The sequence below is a fragment of the Patella vulgata genome, chromosome 9 (genome assembly GCF_932274485.2).
Source record: "Patella vulgata chromosome 9, xgPatVulg1.2, whole genome shotgun sequence".
Lineage (NCBI taxonomy): Eukaryota > Metazoa > Mollusca > Gastropoda > Patellidae > Patella > Patella vulgata.
Genome location: NC_065887.2, coordinates 11,856,273 through 11,878,719, shown reverse-complemented (window position 1 = coordinate 11,878,719; position 22,447 = coordinate 11,856,273). Strand labels below are relative to the sequence as shown.

The following is a 22,447-nucleotide window of genomic DNA, read 5'->3' as shown; positions in this document are numbered from 1 at the left end:
ACATGAGCGCAGAAGTTAAAGGGGAAATTAATCTGACTAAAAACTCCTGTTTATTATTTAATTCATATCATAAACTCCATTTGTCACAACACTTTTCATATCATTATAGCACGGCCCATTTCACTTTTGACAGTTTTGGCAGGTCATTAAAATCTTGGAGATCAGGTTTCAAAATCTGTCAACCATCCTAGGTTAAACCATATTCAAAATTCACCAATCAATAATGAGTGAAATACATAATATCCCATGAACTTTGACCTGGTATAAATGATGTATAATTAACATCTGTTGAATCAATTAAAGATATATATATACATACATACACACTATGTATGTAAATATATATATAGTGTACTGGTAATGAAAATATGGCAGCATGGCATGTTTTGAAACGTAAAATAGGTCACTTTTGGCAGGTTTTTTTTATATCCCTTAAGCCAGGGAAATTATTTAATATATTTAGTCCAGAACTAAAGACGTTTTTGACAGGCAAATGACACTTAAAAATTGGCATATATTATATTATTTCTATAAATATTTACACTTAATAATTCCTTTCAATATTGTATTCATACAACATGTGTTGAATACATACATGTACATAATTATATATGCAGTTATTGTAAACAGACAAAAGCTGTCAAATCTATTCTGGATGAATGTAGTTTGTTAATGCATGCTGAATATTCCCACACTATTTTAAATGTACATATTATTAACTAGAAAATGAAGTAGGGTTTAACGTCCTACTGTTCTGCTCTGACGGGGCTAATGAAGACAAGGTTAACTAGATAACTCATCAATATTCATTACAATTACATGTATATAGGCACAAGTTATTTAAACTTTTCTATTTTCATTACACCTTGGAAACCTTATAGAATTTCTGAATCCAATTCTTTTAGTAAAAGTAAAACATACCATGGACTAATTGCTCACATTTAATATAAATCCAATCAGCACTCAAGAGAATAGACTCACTTTACATTTCACAAAATTACTAAACACAAAGTGTAAATATATAAATCCTTAATGATATCACTTCCACTAATGTCTGGCCAATATTAATAAGAGCACTAAAAACATTACAATCCACTACTACATGTAACTATAAAACTGTCCACCCATGTGTACTGGAAAATCAAATTATAACCGATATTTTCACTTGCTGTAAGAGCTGGGATGAGTGGCTGGCAGACAATGGTAGTGTTAAACACTATTAGCCAGCTGCAGAGGCTGACCTAGCTTCAAACCTGAGAAACCAGACTTGCCAGGATCAGTGAAGCGTGCCAGCCCCCATTCATCAGATGTCAGAGCCAGTAAAACCTACATGAAGGCAGGCACAACCGATGTATCATTACACTAGTGTCAGTGGGTTTTATTTTTGGCCTGCCACTGTCTGTCAAGTCAGCTTGAAGCCTTCAGGCCAAACTACAGCAAGGCCAATACAAAATTCATCATATGGGTGGACATTTCTGTCAACTTTAATATTAAGTCTTAATTAATAACTGTCCGAAAGATAAAAATCTGAATTTTGTAGTAGAAAACAGTTTTTTTATTTTTAATTTTTACCAGATTTTAAAATTTGAGTAAATAAAACATACCTACTTACAATAAATTCACAAGTAGTTATACGCATGAATTCATGGATCAATTTAATAATACACTACATTTACCATGTATAAGCATGAAAAAATAACCAGACTTTGTTGATATTTTCAAGCAAATTATTTTTGACATTTTCAAGCCATTTAGCAATCAAACTGTCATAACAAAATATAAGTGTAAATATTTGTACATTGTTACAAATAAACAGAATTACATTTACACCCAAATACCAAGAATATTTTTCTATTTGTTCAAATATTAAACTGTTGACATAATTTTCTTTTAATTTGCCAATAAATAGCAGGAAATGTAACTTGGCAGTCAAATTAACTTAAAAATCTAACTAACCCTAAAAATAATTTAAATCATAATCGACTACATACCTTTTTGCTAATAGAATATTTTTTTTATACCTGTTTTTATACAAGTGTTGATATTTTTTTTCAGATGCCAGGGAATTGCAGGGAATGTACATGTAACTTTGCATTCAAATTAACTTTAAAATCAACTAAACCGATAAAAATTTAATCAAAATCAACTACATACCTTTCTGCTAATAAATAGATTGAATATATTAATCCAAATAAATATTAAGACGCTATATACAAGAAACAAACTAAAAACTCTAAATTCCTAAAACACTAGTTACTACTAGGCTGACAAAGTGATACTGATATACCTGCCGATATCCCTACATATATATACATGTATGGTGGCTTATAACATAATTACCTTATCCCTACACTGATGGTTGACCGACCACCAGGTAATCTCAACCTTATTTTACACCTGACACTAATTATTCTTTCAGATTTTCCAGCAATACCATATCATACCTTGCTAATTGATGTCATCAGAAATTGATCTTTAAGTCTGTCAATCGTTTTTACTTGAAGTGGAAAAAGTGGCAAATGACAATAGAATTAGGGGTGTCAATGCATTAACAGCTTACAGATTTCAATGAACACCCTGACAACATTCACAAGTGTCCAAGAGACCCAGTCTTTTGTCTCCGGCGAGTGATCAAACAATATTAATTTGTAATGTAATCAAAGAACTAAGGATTAGTGATTTAATTAACATGACTTGATGATTGAAATGATCGACATCCCCATCATGATTTCTTTATTTGTTTAACATTATTAAAAACCTAGCTGTCAGAGGATTATCACTCTCTTCATATGTTTGAAATGAACTGAAGATAAAATGAAAAGGGTGACTGACAGTTGAGTAGTAAATGACATCTATATATGGGATACCTTTTTTGTCCGCGACAGCACCCTACGTGGAACCGGACGTAAAACCCCTCCACTAATGGGTGGTGAGTGATCATTCGATAGACGGAATATAAAAAAGGTATTGATACACGTATGTAATCTGATTTGATATGATTTTATTTGCCCCCGAAAAAATGTCAATACTGAATTTTTACACGATACATGTATATGAATTTAACTGACCCACAGTTTTATGCCCACTCAAAAGCATACAAACTGGGTCACTTCAGCAAATCTTGCCTGTGCAGCGGCGCAAAGGCCTACTCATATTGAATTCCAACTGTCAAGGGATCTTTTATGTGCATGTGGGACCTCAGTTTTTCATCCCATCTGAACGACTATACGTTGTGCGTTGCCAAGCCCTCTGACCTACACAACTGACAATGGGGACTACACCGGAGAATCCCGATGAACTTTCTCTGTCAATGCAGGATCAAACACTGCACCTCCTCAGTCCTCCTGGTTAGTGACCCAATGGCTTACTCCGTGAGACACCAAGGCTCCCCAAGCAACTTCACCCCCCCCCACCACCAACACACCCCAATTGACAAGGTATATAATATACCTGGGAGTGTATATGTGTTAAACTAACGGTGTACATGTACCTAAATAACCTGTATGTATATATATGTTGATATCTACCAGGTATGACAGTGATAAATATCTACTACAATCTTTTCACTTTTATCTAAACTATGACATAGATTTGTTACTACCAACAAGTGATTCATATGCTGGAAATATAAACCCAATAAATTTTCTCATGTGAACACACACCAGCAAATAAATTTTAAAGATGTTTTTTTTAAAAAAAAATCCCTTAAGATACAGGTCATATACATGTATACAAAGTCCTAGCTTGTTCAAGAAAAAACCTATTAATCCTATAATTCACTAGTGTCAGTTGAGAAATGGGCAAATATATCATTTTCTATTTGAAACATTAACATTGAGCTTTGCCAATTCCATTGAAACCTGTATAGAATGGAGGTTATTTTTGCTGGTATTTCCAGAGTTATTATTTTAAGTGCTAGAATGACATCTAGGATTGTATAACAGTGTTTGACAACCTATTAATAGATATAGAAATCATTATGTTTTTACTTTCTTAGAAAATATGAAACTATCGCTTTAACGTCTACTCAATACACACAAGTTCATTTAGGGACTAACATAAGTGTCCTCTTCAATTTAATTTCAATAATTCGCTTGCACGCAGGGCTGGAAACCTGAAGAAAACCCATGAGGTTGGACAGACGACCTTTCTCAATAACTCGCTTGAGCAAGGGCTGGAAACCGAACATGTACAAACAGAGAATTGAAGGTGTTAAACCAATCCCGACTACCTGTTCTAGAAAGAGTGAAGCATATCCTGTCTTGGAACACAAATCAATAAACGTTTCTAATTACATGAGCAAACAAAATAAATAGTATTGATTCCTTATCAATAGTAAACAAAACAACACTTTAATCTCTCTAGCTCAAGGCCATGTATTTTGTAAAACTTTCATTTCAAATGTAACCATATAATAGCCATTTCTTACAAACACACACCAGGCCTGACATCTTGAATTTCTTAGTTAGCTGAATCTTATTGTATAGAGCAATGTGTATTTACAATATGGCCGACTGATTAATTCCACAACACTTCAACCATTTTTTGTCACGACACATAACCTAATGTTTCACATAAGGGTGATTATAATAATAAGCCAGTGAAGGTAAACTGTTACCAGATGGAGCTTCAAACAGAATTTTATCGCGACCAAACACCATGATATAAGGTACAACATGTTACTACAAATATTATACAACCAAATTCCAAACTTTTTGAAATTCTTGGCCAATGACAAATTATACAGCCTATGTCAACAGACAGACAAGAATAGCTATAAAAATATGAGGAGACGCAGGACTTGATTTGTTCCCAGATAGCCTAAACATAAAGTTGACCTAGTCAGATTTAACAGTAAATAATCGTGTCATTAAGACAGGCAAAAGTTTCACGATTTTTATTCTTGCTTCATTTGTAATAGTTTGACAGCTCTACTACCAGGGAAACGTTCTGTCAACTTTTAATGTTTGCATTTTAAACAAATCCTTATTATTTTCTCTTCTTTTCCCCTCCTCATATAATGTTTGAACTGTACCGGTATGTTATGTCTATAAATTCATTATTTATTCAACAATTTTTTGACTAAAGGAATTTTGAAGGTCAAAGGTTGGATTTTTAATGATTATCCAAGAACGGGCACAGGGTTACATGTATATTTAGAACCTAAACATGCTGGATCACAACAATGTATTCTTTGATATTCTATAGGGATTTTTCTACGTACATGTACATATATGCATGTACCAGAGCAGCTTTACTTAAGTTCTATAAATTATGATGTATTTACATGTATAGACCAATGTCTCAATACAATTCACATCAAAAAAATTTGTGCAGAATATTAATAGGTTTTAACACAAGAATTTTGAACTGATATAAATGTCAAACAAAATTTAAGATTACATACTATACAGCAAGACAGAGCCATCAGAAGGAAAATGTCAATTTTTGAAATGCACATATTTAGCCAATTTTATAGAGTTTTGTTACACAGTTTTTCTATTATTATTATTATTATGTACATGTACTTTCGATGCATCACAGTCTTTTTCCCCCTGTTACATGTCCTACTATCAGCCAAATAAAAACTATTGATTTTTGTAACCAGACAGTTTCCACATTTCCATGTTTTTAAGTAAAATCAATAACGAGTCGAGGTCCCCTGGCTGCTTCTACACAATTACCCGTATACCACCCCTTTGATGATTTGTAGGAAATTATCAGTAACATATCATTCTCCCCTTGCACTGATCAATATATTGATCTTCTGGGTTTGAAAATATTCATTACAGTATATCAGGTAATATTTACTTTCAGTTACAATGTACATGTAGTCAAATCATTTATCAAAACTGATCGTTCAGTCACACCAATTTGATTCTTTTCTCCAGGGTCTAGATTAATAAATAATGTAGCCGCTTGAATAACGTGAAAGATTGTTTCGTTTAAAATTCCAAAACTTTCGAACTACATGTGCATTTTAAAGCCTTTCAGCAGCCATATCAAATACTTTTGGTTTTTAAATAAATTTTTTTACCCAAAGAAATAATAGGGAAAATTTTACAAGTGTTCTGAAGAACAGGAAATCCAATTTATTTTCCAAAACTAATATAAATACTGTATAATAGATATACCATTAGCATCTATAAAATATTCATTAATTCATATACATACAAATGTACATGTACATGTACAACCATTAACCCTTTGGTCACTGATGCCCTCAATGGCATTACATGTAGGCCTACATTGTACATACTAGCCTCCCAGGGTAAGAATGGACGAAAAATTTTTTTTGTAATATTATGAGAGAGAGAAAGAGAAATGGGGTTTAACGTCCACTCGACACAAACTAGGTCATTTCGGGACTAACATATGGTTTAATTTTATTTCAATAATTCGCTTGCGCGTAGGGGGTTTAGCAGTGGGAGGAAACCGGAGGACCCGGAGAAAACCCACGAGGTTGGACAGGCGACCCTACTCCTTGCCACGTACAACCGGGGATTCGAAACCACGCCAGTCAACTCAATGACAGACTTTATGAAACAGCGCGCGCACGCTAACCATTCAGCCATCCAACCCCCCTGTAATATTATGAACTTTTAGGACCTGAGCTACCGAAAAACTAGCTAGAATACGGAGCAGGCTGTGTACTTGTTTGCTACTGATTGGCTGAACAGATACCCGTGGCCGCCCGGTACTCCAGTCAATGGGCAACTGCGGACGGTCCAACAGATTAAGCAATTAAAAACACCGATCTTTTTTCATGGTAGAGTAAAGTTAATATCAAATGAAGCGAATTTACAATTCAGTTTGGGATTTTTAAAATGTTATCAGACATTGATTTTTTTTTTTGATTTTTTTTTGATGCTTTTTTGATGCTAAGACAGTATTATCTTTCAAAAAAATTAAGAGTGCGAAGAAAAATAAGAGATCAAGCCCGATATAAATGATGATATATAATATATAAAGTATACATGTAGATAATGTCAAATGATACATAATACCTGTTGATTAGGGTATTATCAATAGATATAGCCACCTTACACCTAGTCAATAGGTGTCAACATCAACAATCTAAACATGATAAAATCAGATATAGGCCTCCTAGGAGCCTCTATAGTTCACAGCACTATTAACAGCTCATAAATCATGGGTATTTTTAACACTGTCACTTGTCATATAACAATCAAACTCTTAATCTAACACAATACACCCCCCTTCAATAATCAGGTGCAAGATCAACTTATAAAATAGGCCCTCGGGCCGAATTCCGTGGATGCGGACGTTAAATAAAACTTCATACACACACAAATTTAAATTCAACCCAAATACAGTAACCAATACACCCCAGTTCAATAAAACGTGCAAGACCAACCTATAAAATATTTCCTCCAGACGAATTCAGTAGAAGCAGACGTTAAATAATCTTCACACAAACTTATATTCAAAGTCAACCCAAATAGAATAGATGTAGAGCTTCCAATGTAAATACTCAAATGTCATGAAAATATAGTATATTTGACCAAATGTGACAATTCCTGATAAAAAATTTACATTTTTTTTTTTTTTTTTTAAATGAGAAACTTTTGTTTGAGACTGAAGTCTAGAAGTACATTGTACTCTTAAAAGTTTACTTACATTGTAACCATTATATATTTCCACCCTGACTGAAAGTAGTGTTTCTTAGACCACCCCAACCTGTGGTACCCCAAAGAAATATACCATCCTGCAGAGCTATTCACAAAACTGGTGTTCCCGGGAACGGTCATTTCAGATGGTACATATTTCTGATGGTGCCGGGATTTAAGGATATAAAAGATTTTTTTTTTAATTCTAGGGTAAAATTAAATGCATAGGATGGGTTGCAAATTTGAGTAAAAAATCTATATTAGTCACAAAATTTGTTCACAACCATGGTTTGACCGTAATATATAGAACATGTAACTAAGCCTGATTATATCTAAATACATGACACCATCAACACAACAAGTAAATTTTATAATCTTTTTGTCACCACAAGTGTCTAGTCGTCTTCTGGCTACTTAACACCATTATTAGCCAACATTTAACACTTTCAAACAATACAATCACTTGATCTAGTGCCTAATTTAAAACATAATTAATATATGATTACTACTGTCACCATTAACACTTCAACAACAGTAGCTTCATTAGGATTCAACAGATAAGATATAAATTCATATTGCTCTACTGTATCGTGAAGGGGGTTGGGTGGGGATGGGATGGCTTGCCATCATAGTTTCAATTCCTGGTGCGAGTAATACATGTAGTTTATGAGGCTTGGAGATACAGGGTTCAGGAAACACCCCTGTGTATGCGCTAAGATATTAGAAATAAGAATTGTCTGCGATATCACCCCTTGGTGAAAGAGGATGTTAAACACCTAGAAAAACAACTGTATCGTGTTTTTAAAAAAATATACCTATGTTTACGGTTACTTGGACTCAAATATAGGGTAAGGTCAGGAGAAAAATTTTCTTACTTTTTTCATGGCGTTCATTTAATCTATTTCCTAGCATTGTAGCTTAATTGAGTAAGATTCTTGAAAATACAAAATTTGAGTGCTGGATACTGTCTAGAGAAAAATCACAGCAAGACCGAGTTATAAATCTAGGGCCTTGGGAATAAAAATTTTCAGGATCAAAGATTTTGGATCAAAATTATGTGGTACATGTAGATTGAGTAACCTTCAACACATGTATTTTTTTTTTTTTTTTTTTTTGGGGGGGGGGGGTGTATCTAATAAGTATAGAAAAGATACTAATTATTTATATATTTAATTCCAAAAAACAAACCATACAACAGGCAGATTTACCTGTTACATAATAGGTCTACATGTATAAGGACTATTTAAAGTAGATCATTGTATCATCATAATAAAGAGGTTTATATAAAATATTTTAAATGAATAAACTGATAATGAATAATGCTGGGAGCCACACACATGCTCAACCTACAGATGTCAACTATCACAAATCTGCCACTATACACCAGTGTCAAGTGTCATAACTATAGAGTGTGTCACATAGATACAATCCTACTAAAAAACTATTCACCAGCTTAGTCATCTTCCTTGCAATAAAGACACAAGATCCTTCAATATTAAACATCCACACACATTTAATTAGAGATTAAGAAATTTGACACATTGTCAGATAGGAGATAAGAGGGGGGAAAAAAAACCCCCCAAAAACAGTCATCAATTTGCACAGTGAAAGATTAACATCCACTCCACAAACTAGGTCATTACAGGACAAAGATATGGTTAAATTTTTTATTTCAAAAATTGATTCTCTTGCACGTTAGGGGTCTTAGCAGTGGAAGGAAACCATACAACCCATCGAAGTTTCTACTCAAATAAATGACCACAATTTCTCAAATTTCTAACAAAGATTTTTAAAAGGATGGTTTAGATGAACAAAGAGCATACTTACAACCTGATGTAAGATCATTATTAGAAGGTAAAGACGAGGATAGGAAGGGGACAATTTGAGTGTTTGGCATTATTTAAGGTACAAATATAACTCCACCTTGTGTCAGCTCGGCAGTAAATATTGATATCTTATCATTTCTCACTCTGTTTGACACATGCCATCTATACAATAATGGTTGAGTCCAACCATTGCCCCCTTCATAAACAAGTAGATGAACTAGTCCAGTTAAACATTGACATGTGCCAATCTAAATCAACTGAACATCTTTAACAATACTATTGGCAAGTTTACTACATGTACATAGGGAGAATTGAGGTAGAGGTTTAACCTCATTTCTGTGGAAGGGGACCTTACACAAAGCATAGGTTTAAACTCCACTCATTTTGAGACTAATGTGGTTTATTAAAACTATACTGATACAGTAATATGTATCTCTTATTCTCTTAAAACATAAAAGACTTGTGTACCGTGAAAAACAAAAGAAATTTTTATTAGATCAGTCGTCAATTCACAATTCTGTAGATGTATATATTTCTGCACTTCTCAAAGATAAGATTGCCAGGCAACGAAACACAACAGCTGATTACGAGTAATAACCCATGAAGTAATTATCAGAAAACATGAGAATTTGTTGCAACTGTTTGTCTCATGACCTTAAACAATTTATATTAACTTAAGCCTCTAGAGTGAATGAATGAAATGGAGTTTTAGCCTCTAGAGTGTCAACAAGATTTTTCCTAGTGATCAAGGGCCTTAACTCTGGCAGTAATTATCGGAAATTGTTGAAAATGAATAGGATTCTTTTCTCATAACCTTAAACACTGTTTATAAGTTTAAAGCCAGATATTAACTTAGCTTCTACAAGATTTTTCAAAGAGGTCAAGGGTCATAACGCTCGCAGTATTAATCGGAAATAGTTGAAAATCAATAGGCTTCTTTGTCTCATGGCCTGAAATAGTGTGAATAAATTTAAAGTCAATCGGATATTAACTTTAGCCTGTAGAGCATCCACAAGATATTTCAAAGTGATAAAGGGTCATAACTCTGGCAGTAATAACCGAAAATCGTTGAAAATGAAAGTTGATATTGCAGTTGTAGAATAACACTTTTGTAATATAACCATGTAGATTTTGGGGGAGACACAAGTATGACTGATTATCAATAGGATACATGTATGTTTATGGGTTAGGGCCTAGGACGTTTGATGAAAAAAATTCTCCAAAACTATTAATAGTAATCACTACGACTTCGATATGAATATTCCCACCACAATAAAATGTGGCCACAGGATGCAAAGAAAGCAGTAGTATTGTGCTATATGACTTTGCTAACAAATTGAAGAGTTATCAAATTCTTATGAATGTACATTTAACCGAAGCTGTGTATTTTTTTTTTATATTTTGACAAAGTCGAAATCAAAAGCGTCAGCATCCAGTCAATAAGGGTATCGATTCAATTAGACATGTATATCATAAGAGTTCATGAATGGTCATCAAATTTTCAAAAGCACCTTGAACTTATTCTAATGTTTACATACCTAAACTTAGACAGCAGAGAGCACAGTGGTAAAAATAAACATGCAGATTATATTATTTACACCATTCACAAGATCAACAAAGTGACTCTTCTAGAAGTACATGTACATGTACCAATAAATTTCACCAATCAAAAAACTTCATATCGATAATCTGAACAATGTGTAGAAATTTATGTATATCAAATAATATAAGCTCATGTATGTGCAACTAGTATCACAAGAATCAACAAAGTGAGCAAGGGGAATAACTATGGAAGTAAATAGAAATTGTTACATGTACATGTACATGTAATCAGGGCTGTCGGTAATTTTTCACAGTTGATTAGCAGCACTGCTAATCAAAAAGTCCAATTTTGCCAAATTTGATTAGCAAATTTAAAAATTGATTAGCAGTTTTTCAGTTTCAACGTAAAACACCTAAATAACAGGATATTACTTTAATTTATAACAAATATGATTAGATTCCATTCTGACTATTCTTTAAATTCTTAGATTTTTTAGCACTGCCACAAGAACTTGTGACAGTTTGTGACGTTAGAAATCTTCGTTAGAAAACAATTTGTCTGCTTTTTATCGTGTATTAGTAGTATTACTATTTTTTCGTTCAATCGGGCGCACCTCGATTAACTAGACACACGCAATATAAACAATATTTTACGGGAATTTTTACTTTGATTTATCATTTTACAATACGTTAACATGTATTTTATTTACAATGCGTGGGGGATACACTGGATTTATTTCTTTCAAAATGAATATGATATAATTACTTGATGTCTCGCAATGTGAGTGGTACTACTTGATTCCCTATTTCCGGTTTAATAGTCCCTATTCATAGAGTTATGTCCCTGTGTTATATAGTATTGTGTCTGGGTAGTTCGAGAAGAAAATGTCACGCAGAGAATTCAGTTTTGTTTATAAAATGTTATTCAACATTTTATACACGTTGAAAGTGTTTAGTAAGCCTTCTAGTCTTCAAAATGTGGATTGTTCTTGTGTCAATGTCCAAAATGACAGGCATATTAATGATTCGCAGTAACTGCGAATTAAAAACGTTAGATTTTAATTTTTGGTCAGCAACGGACAAAATATGTATCGCAAATTGCGCTGCGATACTGGTTGTCGGCAGCCCTGCATGTAATATGAACTTTTTCATACCAATAATGTATAAAACCTACATATTTTAAAATAAAATGCTTGCTGCTAAATGTACAAGGAGTTTCAAAGAGTAATCACAAGAAATAACTAGAACTGCGACGCAGTAATGACGGGTATCACCGGTGCCCCGTTACCCTTGAACATATGTCACTTCCGGTACCGATGAAACCATTAAACAGGTTTCCACGTAAGCATTGCACACATCAAACCAGCGGCTGCCAGGCAGGATACGCCCACATTTTCGAGAGATGGATAGAGAACAAGCTAACAAGAAAGTGATTTTTCCTACAATCAAGGGCCATAATTCAGGAAATTACAATTCGATATGCGCATATATCGAAAGGAACTGAGATCTTTGTATTATAAACTTACATTTCAAGTTTCAACAAAATCGGATAAAAATTATTACCTCTATAGGGTCCATAACCTTGATATACCATATTTTTACGCTATTTGAGAACGGTGGCCATTTTGTCGGTCAATTTTGGGGCAATTTTCACAAAATTCAAGCTAAACTGTCCTTAGGGTGGAACGGTAATATAATAATACGTTTTTTTAAATCGGATAAAAATTATGACCTCTAATGGGTCCACAAGCTAAAAACATGATTTTTCGTACAATCAGGGGCCATAATTCAGGAAGTTACGGTCCGATATGGGCAAATATAGAAAGGAACCGAGATCTTTGGGTTATAAACTTATATTTCAAGTTTCAACAAAATTGGATTAAAATTGGGACCTCTATAGGGTCCACAACCTTGATATACCATATTTTTACGCTATTAGAGAAATAACGGCGGCCATTTTGTCTGTCAATTTTGGGCCGATTTTCATGAAATTCAAACTCAGCCGTCCTTAGGGTGTAACGGTGATATAATAATACGTTTTTTTAAATCGGATAAAAATTATGACCTCTATAGGAAATGAAATGGGGTTTAACGTCCTACTGTTTTGTCCGAACTGGGCTAATGAAGACGGGCATACGCCATACAGTGTGCTATGAGGGAAATTTTGCCCGGACAGCGGCAACACGGCCTGCTCTTATATCGAATTCCAACTTTCAAGGGATCTTTTACGTGCACGCCAATGAGTACACGGGACCTCGGTTTTTCGTCCCATCCGAACGACTAGACAGCTTTCCTTGTGACCTCTATAGGGTCCACAAGCTAAAAACGCGATTTTTCGTACAATCAGGGGCCATAATTCAGGAAATTACGGTCCGATATGCGCGAATATTGAAAGGAACCGAGATCTTTGGGTTATAGACTTACATTTCCAGTTTCAACAAAATCGGATAAAAATTGTGACCTCTATAGGGTCCACAACCTTGATATACCATTTTCTTACGCTATTTGAGAACGAACGGTGGCCATTTTGTCTGTCAATTTTGGGCCGATTTTCACGGAATTCGAATTCAGTCGTCCCTAGGGTGTAACGGTGATATAATAATACGTTTTTTTAAATCGGGTAAAAATTATGACTTCTATAGGGTCCACAAGCTAAAAACGTGATTTTTCGTACAATCAGGGGTCATAATTCAGAAAGTTACGGTCCGATATGCACGAATATCGAAAGGAACCGAGATCTTTGTGTTATAAACTTACATTTCAAGTTTCAACAAAATCGGATAAAAATTGTGACCTCTATAGGGTCCACAAGCTAAAAACGTGATTTTTCGTACAAACAGGGGCCATAATCCATGAAGTTTCGATCCGATACATGCCAATATCGAAAACAGCCGAGATCTTTTGGGGATAAACCTATATTTCAAGTTTCGTCGAAATCGGATAAGAATTGTGACCTGTAGAAGGTCCACAAACAATTGTGGACGAGCGGACGGACGGATGGACGGAGAGGGGCGACGGCATAATACGTCCACATGAAAATGTGGGCGTATAATAAAATGTACGCAGAATCAACCAAATCCAGCAATATCAATTCATTGTATACATTTGTTACATGTAAGTGATACTGACAAAATTACATTACTTCTGGTGATAATGAAAATGTTAAATTAGTTTTATGAAATCAGAAATGGCATAAGGCATCACATGGAATTTTTTTTATGTAAATTGAATAATAATTGCCACTTTTATAGACCAAAAACCTTGAAAAAGGGACTTGTAGAAAATCGTTTATTTCTCTGCAACCGTACAAGTTAGAAAACATTTTTGGGTATCTGTATGATCGTATGGGTTCAATCTATTTGTTGATTGGAATCAAATATCATAATTTTAAAAACATTACAAATTAGACTCATTTGAATAAAATATCTGTTTTGAAGGCTAAAAATACAGTTTTTGCCAAAATGACATTTCTTCCGGTGACAGTAAAAGTGTTAAATTACTTGTATGAAATCGTAAATGGCATTAGGTATCACACGGTGAAAATTTATGAAAATCGAATAATAATTGACATTTTTATGGACCAAAAACCTTGAAAAGTTACCTGTTGAAAATTGTCTATTTCTCCGCAACTGAACAAGTTAGAAACCATTTTGTGATACCTATATGATCGTATGGGTTCATTCTATTGGATGATTGGGATCAAATATCAAAATTTTAATCAAATAACAAATACGACTCATTTGAATAAAATACTGGTTTTGAAGGCTATAAATACAATTTTTGCCAAAATTACGTCATTTCCGGTGACATTGGAAATGTTAAATTGGTTTGACCTTGTTGAAATTGACATTACGCATCAAATGGTGTCACTTTTATGAAAATCGAATAATAATTGACTCTTTTACAGGCAAACTAGCGTAAAGGGTGACTCCTGCAAAATTGCCCATTTCTCGACAACTGCTCATATTACAAACTAATTTTCACATACATTCTCTTCGTATGGATTATTGCTACTAGTTTATGAAAGTTTCGAAAAAATATATTAAAATATGAAAAGTCTGAATGGGTTGTGAATAGCTCATTTTTTCACCTTTAAATCGAAATGATCCGAAAAAGAAATAAAAATTTAAAAAACTGCGCCTTATCAGGGCACACCCTTTCAGTCAAATCAGATGACCCTTTAACCCTTGGTAAAATACCACATAAAAATATTCATTAATAAAAAAACATTTCGTAAAAATTTAAATTTTCAAAATTTGGCGCCTAATATCTCCGAAGATTCGTCGAAAATAAAAAATCCAAAGTACCTTAGCTATGTGCCTTGTCTCTGGCTATGTCAAAATGTATCAAATATTACAATCCGACAATTATTGATAACATTACGGCAAAAAATCGAAAGAAAAACGACAACTTCGGTGATTTCGGACATTTCACATTGTCGCAGAACGTTGGAAATAGCTTTAATGGAAAAATAATAATAATAATCCCTACGCAGTGTGAAACCCTAATGAATGAGAGATTGACAATAGACAACAACCAGATTTCAATACAGGTCAGTGAATAACAAAACAATACTGTCAATTAGGAAAGAATTTGGTAGTAACCATGCATATAAAGGTGTGGACAATGTTTAGATGAAGAAACAGACAATAACAGATGTAGATGTTATATGTTTGAAATGAACCAGATAACCTAACTTTGGTTACCATATGGCACCAATTCTGTACAGTGATACTGTTTACATAGCCTACAGTACTATTTTAGTCCTTTACATACACACATACAAGCTAAGTTTTCACATTTAAAATTCTGTAGACCCCTACATTTGTCTGCAGGTGCTAACTTATAACTACATGTAGTTCAATCATACACATACATGTACATAGTACAACCCAGGTTTTGAACGTAAAAAATCTGAATGTGATCAGCATATTAATCAGTGATGCGATTTTACCCGTATATTCCGGACTTGTCCGAATCTTTTTTCGAAACGCCCAAAATTGTCCGACCGGGAATATGCCCAATCGGACATCAAGACATGGTGAATAATATTCAAATTCCAAAATTAATATAGTGTACTGAGTGTATAACTACCGTGCAACCCGATTATCGTTGATAATAGGCTGTTTGATTAGGTAATTAAGTGATCGACTATTTATCGTGTTATATCGTCTTACACACCTACCTTATGAACTACTATTCTGCCTTGATTGGCTGAACTAATTCTTTATCGGACAATTCATCAAATCAATCCTGAACAGAAGTCATTGCTTCTCCTTTGTCGGACGATATATCAATCCAATAAGAGTTATTAGAAACTTAATCTGATTAACCCGTGATTTCTCCATTGACCATTGTCTCACGTTTTAATCTCCTTTGTGTCGGACAATAACACGTTGAAATTAGTCATATATGTCACATATCCTGATAGTATATAACTAAGGGTGTGACGACTAAGCAAAACTTGAACCGGTTAGTCGGCTGCTAAAAAACCGAACCGATTCGGTTTAGTCGGTAATGAAAACTAACTGAAAAATATTAGTCTTCCATAGTCTAGAATATACGCTAATATACTGGCCTTTATTAGTTTATATACGGAGCTTAAAACTGTAATGGCGACATACATACAGTTCTATGTTTTATGTGTCCAGTACATTTAAAAAAATTGGTTTTGTTTGTACTATGTAGTTTGTTCAAATCTCCTGTTTAACCTTTTTAATAAAAGTAATAAATACAACATATAAAAAACTTCAAACAATGACGTATTGATCAATATTAGTGATAAACCGACGAGAAAGCGTATCTGGGCATCAGCTCAGTGCGCATGCCTATTGACCTAACCTGGAGGATTGCTTGTTTCTGATTGGGCACTTCAACCATTGACCTTAGCGACGGACCAATCAAATAACGTATTCTTAAAATAACTTCATTAGGTATGCAAAAACACACTCGCTTGTAATCGCGAGAATATCCACAACCGATTACTGAATATAGTATATACTGTCTCGTTATTATTATTATTGTCGACCATTTATCAATGATGTAGCTTATTCGCCCCCATAATTGTCGATCATTAATACATGTATCTTTTTAAAAAAAAACCGTTATAATATTCGGGCGACTGGTTTATATCATGCTGTATTTTTTAGACGACTATCGATTTCCTGAAACTTGAACCGGTTTGTAGGTAAAACCGAACCGACTCCGACTAAACCGACTAATCGTCACACCCTTATATATAACACCTCAAATCAACATACATTGTATCCGATAACTTGTCTGTGATATATTTTCGGTGGAAGCCGAAGTTAAATAAAGATATTTCACACACATGGCGCTTATAGAGTTCAGTAATTAAAATGTAAGTACAAATCTCGCGAGACACGTGAAATTAAGAGATGTATACGTGCTGAATCCAATACGCCTGATGTTCGAGAAAAGATTCAATTTTGATAGCATATTGTCGGATTTATGATCATATTTTGAAGGGGGTTTATGTCTTTAAATAAATAAATAAACACGCTAAGAAATGTTGACGAATATTTCGATTGGAATGACGTAAGTAGTTAATTGTTTTAGACGATGGCGCGTGCTACAGTTGAATGCAATTATTTAGAAGTTGGTTACACTCGCTCATTAGGGCGTCGTTAACTGCGGTTTACTGCGAAATAAATTTCGGGATGTCATTTTTTTACCTTCCGTATATAAATCGAAACGGAGTATCAGACAAATGTCGGACTTTGCTGAAAAATGTACCGACGTATGACCCGAAAAATACGGTAATTTTGGGGGAGTTTGAAACAGATCAGCAGCAGTCGGCACGCTGCCAATTCTATAGTATTACGATGTCATGTAATTTTGTAGGAATATTATTGACATAAATTTGAATACCGTACGGGTTTTAAACATGAAATATAACGAGGTGCACCTATGTTTTTTTTACATATGAATTTGAATATATTTTGTTGACACATGATTCTTAGTTGTGTTTTGAAAACGTCTGCTTAAATTACGGTAAGATTTATGCCCCTTTATTTTCGAGAAAAATGTCTGACATGAAAATTTTGAAATCCCATCACTGGTATAAATGTAGTCATACAAAATATACATGTGCATGAAGAAAAATGTTTTTAACCCCCGTATCTTTTACAATGGCTTGTCTCAAGGTCCGGCATTGAAACTCTGATAATTTAACACCGGAAAAACAAATGTGGTTTGCAAGAATACATTTTTGACAATTAGAAAACAGTCAAAAAGGTTTATTCAGTTTTGATTAAAAAGGGATTAACAATAAATACATATGTAGGTGGAGAGCAAGAATCCCAATTAAACATTGTGACGGATGATGGAAAATGTCATTCTGAGTCTGTCAATAGTGAGTAAGTCTTTCCATATAATACACATGTATGGATGGTAAATTACCATTGGTAATCTAAGGCTATCGATGTACATGTATACATGTCAGTAATTGTGTCAAGAGCTTATTTCAGGTCTTCACATCTAAAAACATGGATAGAGAACAAGCTAAAAAAAATTTTAACTTTTGGTAAAATCAGTGGCCATAATCCAGGAGCAGCCATTTTCGTACAATCTGGGGCCATAATCCATGAAGTTTCGACCCAATACATGCCAATATCAAAAGGAGCCAAATCTTTGAGATAAACTTGCATTTCAAGTTTCATCAAAATCGGATAAAAATTGTGACCCTTAGACCTGTAGAAGTTTTCACGCCAAAATTAACCATATTACATGTATGTGGTGTGAAATGCTCTTGGAGAGGGGTGATATAGGCTTTGTCCTGTTCCCCAATCCTTTCAGTTATCTGAATAAATATTGTTTATATAAAAAAAAAATGCTGTATATGGCAGACCTGTGGTGCCTTATATGGTAATCAAAGAATAGTATTTTCATGCGAGATCCTGGAATAATGCCGCTATCGCCGAGAATGTAAAAATGGAGTCTTGGCAGAAGTTGTGCATAATGGATTAGCTGAAAATCAGTTACTTGGTGTTTATTAATAAATAATAATAGGGAACACTTTTGGGTGGGTTACTGTGTATGGTGTTGGTGTGTTAGGCACATTTAGTTGCCCACTGAATGTTTCTTTCAAGAGTTGGAAAATTGTTAAAATAGCGTGATGTCGACCACATTCATGACCAATTCTTACAAAGGGAAACGATAACAGATTAAAATACTGACATCGGTACAGAGCTAATTAATGGGAAGTAAATATGACTTTTGGGGAAATACATGTAAAATATACAGATGGGAGAGAGATTTTGGTTGATCGAGGAGAGCAATAAAATACGCACCTAGATTGGGATTTAAGCAAGCGCTAGAGTGTCTGAGTGACAGCATGCTTCAAACGTGAAGGTCTGTTATTTCATAGAGAAATATCATGCAGACAGAGTGAGCGGTATTTCCTGAATGCTCTTAGGCAATGGGATTTAGTGGAGGACAAAAATTAAAAAATATCTCCAGAACTAAATTCCAAATGGGATTAATTGTCTTCATGCCTGTAATATTCTGATTTGTAGAGTTTACAAGCACTGCAACAAGGTCCTGTACATGCAGTTCATTAATGCACCATATGACAACTACAGTGCAAGCGCTGAAATAAGCGTCCGGACACGGACAATGTCCGGGCGAATTGACCCCTTTTGACAGGCCAAATTGCCTTTCGTCCGGACATAATTGTCCGACCGTGTTTTTGTAAAACATTATGTCAAAAATATTTGAGTCGATCGCTATTTATTAATAGACTCGAAAGTCCAGAACCAAAAATATCAATGACCCGAGTCATAGTTAAAATGTTACTATTTATATCTCGGCCGCGTGCAGATAAAATCTTCAATAATTTTTAGAATCGATCACTCTTTTACGCTGGTTATATCAACGACCCGAGTCATAGTAAAAATATTACTATTTATACATGTATCTCTCTCGGCCACGTGAAGAAAAAATAATGAATAATATTGAGAATCGGCTCTTTTACACTGGTTATTCGAGTCTCGTAGCTAGCTTTGCGTTACTTTCGTATATGATTAGCTCTAAATCACACCTAACGTGACATGTAATTATATAAATTATTAGTAATAAAAGTAATAATATTTTAAAATTAGTTTACAAGAAAATGTCCAAGTTGACTATGGATGTAATTAGGGACAGATTTTTTTATACGAAAATATCTCACTTTGTTGGACACTTCCAATGTGAATGTAAATAGAAGAGCCGTGAAAACATGTCGAATAAAATAACTTCTTACTTTTCCCAACCCTCGGACACGGATATCCCGGCTAGTGGGACCGTTCCAGAAAATTCAAAGACTGGTACTGTGTCTTAATCTTATGTCTCTCATAAAGACACTTCTAAACGGGGGGCGTCGCCGTCACCAGTTGGAAAATTACAAAAACGAGCCGTAGAACTAGAAAAGTGGATCAAAAATGACTTGGCAGATTCTGAACCATTTACGACAACTCAAGATGTCTATTCTTTAGTTAAATTTGAATCTTAATCAGAGTTTTTAGGATTTAGTCCCCAGCCCCACCAAAGAGATTAATGACATTATTATATGAACTATAAAGTTGTATTCCATATACATATAAAAACTTTAAACTCCAGGTTGTATGTGAGTCATCAATTTATTTTATTAATAAATATGTATGTATAATAATATATATAAACATAGTAAATTTCAACAGTTTTTTGGTTTAATATACTTTATAAAGTATTTGTCAGGCTGAAAATCTGAAATGTCCGGCCGAAAATCAGTTCAGCCTGACATGATGTCAGGCTGAACCTTAGCAGTTATTTCAAGGCTTGCTACAGTGGACTGTCAAATCCAATATCGTACAGGATCGTTACAATATGTCGGATTACGCAGAGTGTCGGAATACTCAGTTTTCTCAAGGACGAAGTAACTTCGAAAACCGGAAGTATTATTATAATGTAGCTTTGAATTCCCAGAAAGTAGGCATTTTAAATAGGTCAAGTCTGTCGTTAATTTATCTTCTTCAGTTGATCAAACACTTGTCTTTGGTGTCACTTGTTCATTGATAATCTGTCGTTCTATGCCCAGGTTGTCGTCACAGTTCGGATAGATTCGTAGGGTGAACAAACTTAGGTATCCAAAGGTCGGATGTGACACGAGTCCACTGTACATGTAATACATGTAGGTACATGTATAACTAAAATCCATATTTCCAAGCATAGCCATAACATTGATTCTTCATGTACTAGGGCTGCAACGATATGCCGCGAGATGCTATAGTATACCACGGTTCGGGTCACTGTATTTTAAACTGTACAGCAGTTCGGTACACACGGTGCATGAGACGGGATACCGCTGTATACATGCCATGGTTCGCTTGTTAACTTTAAATCCTGTACTGTGATTCGTTAAACACGATATACTTGTAGATTTCTTTTTTTTTTAACCACCCGTTTTCTTCCCAAACTCAACTATCACACAGAGTTACAGTATGTTTCCCTGTTGTTCACGTGAAAATAAGGAAAAATGGCTTCTGGCAGTTTCCTGCCGAAGTTATGTTTACCTCCACTTAACCATAAATCTTGCATATTGCCAATTGGAACATTTTGGATTTAGAGATGGATAAGATCTGACCAATGATGTAATAAAGTGTTGCCATTGGGAAAACATCAACCATAGCAACACATGCAAAATGCCACCATCAACAAATAACCATTGATGTCAATCGTAAATTCGTAAGAACATAAAAAAAACACACACACCCCCCACCCAAACACAAATGTGCATGCCAAATGCGATAAAAATTAAACTACTCTGCAATTCTCCTCGATCTCTTCGTACCAGCTACGAATTTTCTGTTTCTCACGAGAAGAGACTATGATGATAAATTTTAGTCGATTCCCGACCCGAGCAAAAACACGGACGGTAAAATTGATAAATTTACAGATGAGATTGGTAGATACACTCATTCGCAATGCTATCTATTCTTTATTATGTAATACTAGCATAAGAATACGTACCGAAAAAGTAGGCCCTTACGACCACTTTCAAGCTCGAAATACTGTAAACCTCTCCAAGATTCTATTGTCTTTAGCAACTCCGTCCTCGTTATTCAAAATCCAAAATGGCGTTACATGTCAATACGCATGCGTCAGGAAGGGCACCTGTTAAACGATTTACAATGCTTGTTTATAAATACTCATGTAGAATATAGTTCCACATTTTGTTTTCACAAATGATTAATTTCTTTCGTTGCTGTTTTATTTATGATAATACATAAATTAATACCACGATTTTATATTTGAGTGCATATACTAACTGAATTCAGGTTTTCAATTTTGGGGAAGATTACTTGATATCCATACGCAGTGATTTGACAGTTTGGAATGTCAATAATAGATTGACACTAGAACAATCACAAGTTGTCAATTTCACGCGTGTATCATTTATTTCGTGCA

At 34.4% G+C, this 22,447-nt stretch overlaps 1 protein-coding gene across 2 annotated transcripts in view; it reads right to left on the bottom strand.

Annotated features, from left to right (window-relative positions):
• LOC126832382 (catenin beta) overlaps nucleotides 1-22,162 on the bottom strand; it is a 33,838-nt gene extending 11,676 nt beyond the window's left edge. The window contains exon 1 of one of the 2 annotated variants that reach the window (XM_050563135.2): nucleotides 22,010-22,162. The gene's annotated coding sequence lies outside the window, so the exon portion shown is untranslated. Of the gene's footprint in view, nucleotides 1-921; nucleotides 941-22,009 lie in introns of those variants that run through there. The other variant, XM_056103155.1, reaches the window with a different exon arrangement.
• Between the last annotated feature and the right edge of the window lie 285 nt (nucleotides 22,163-22,447).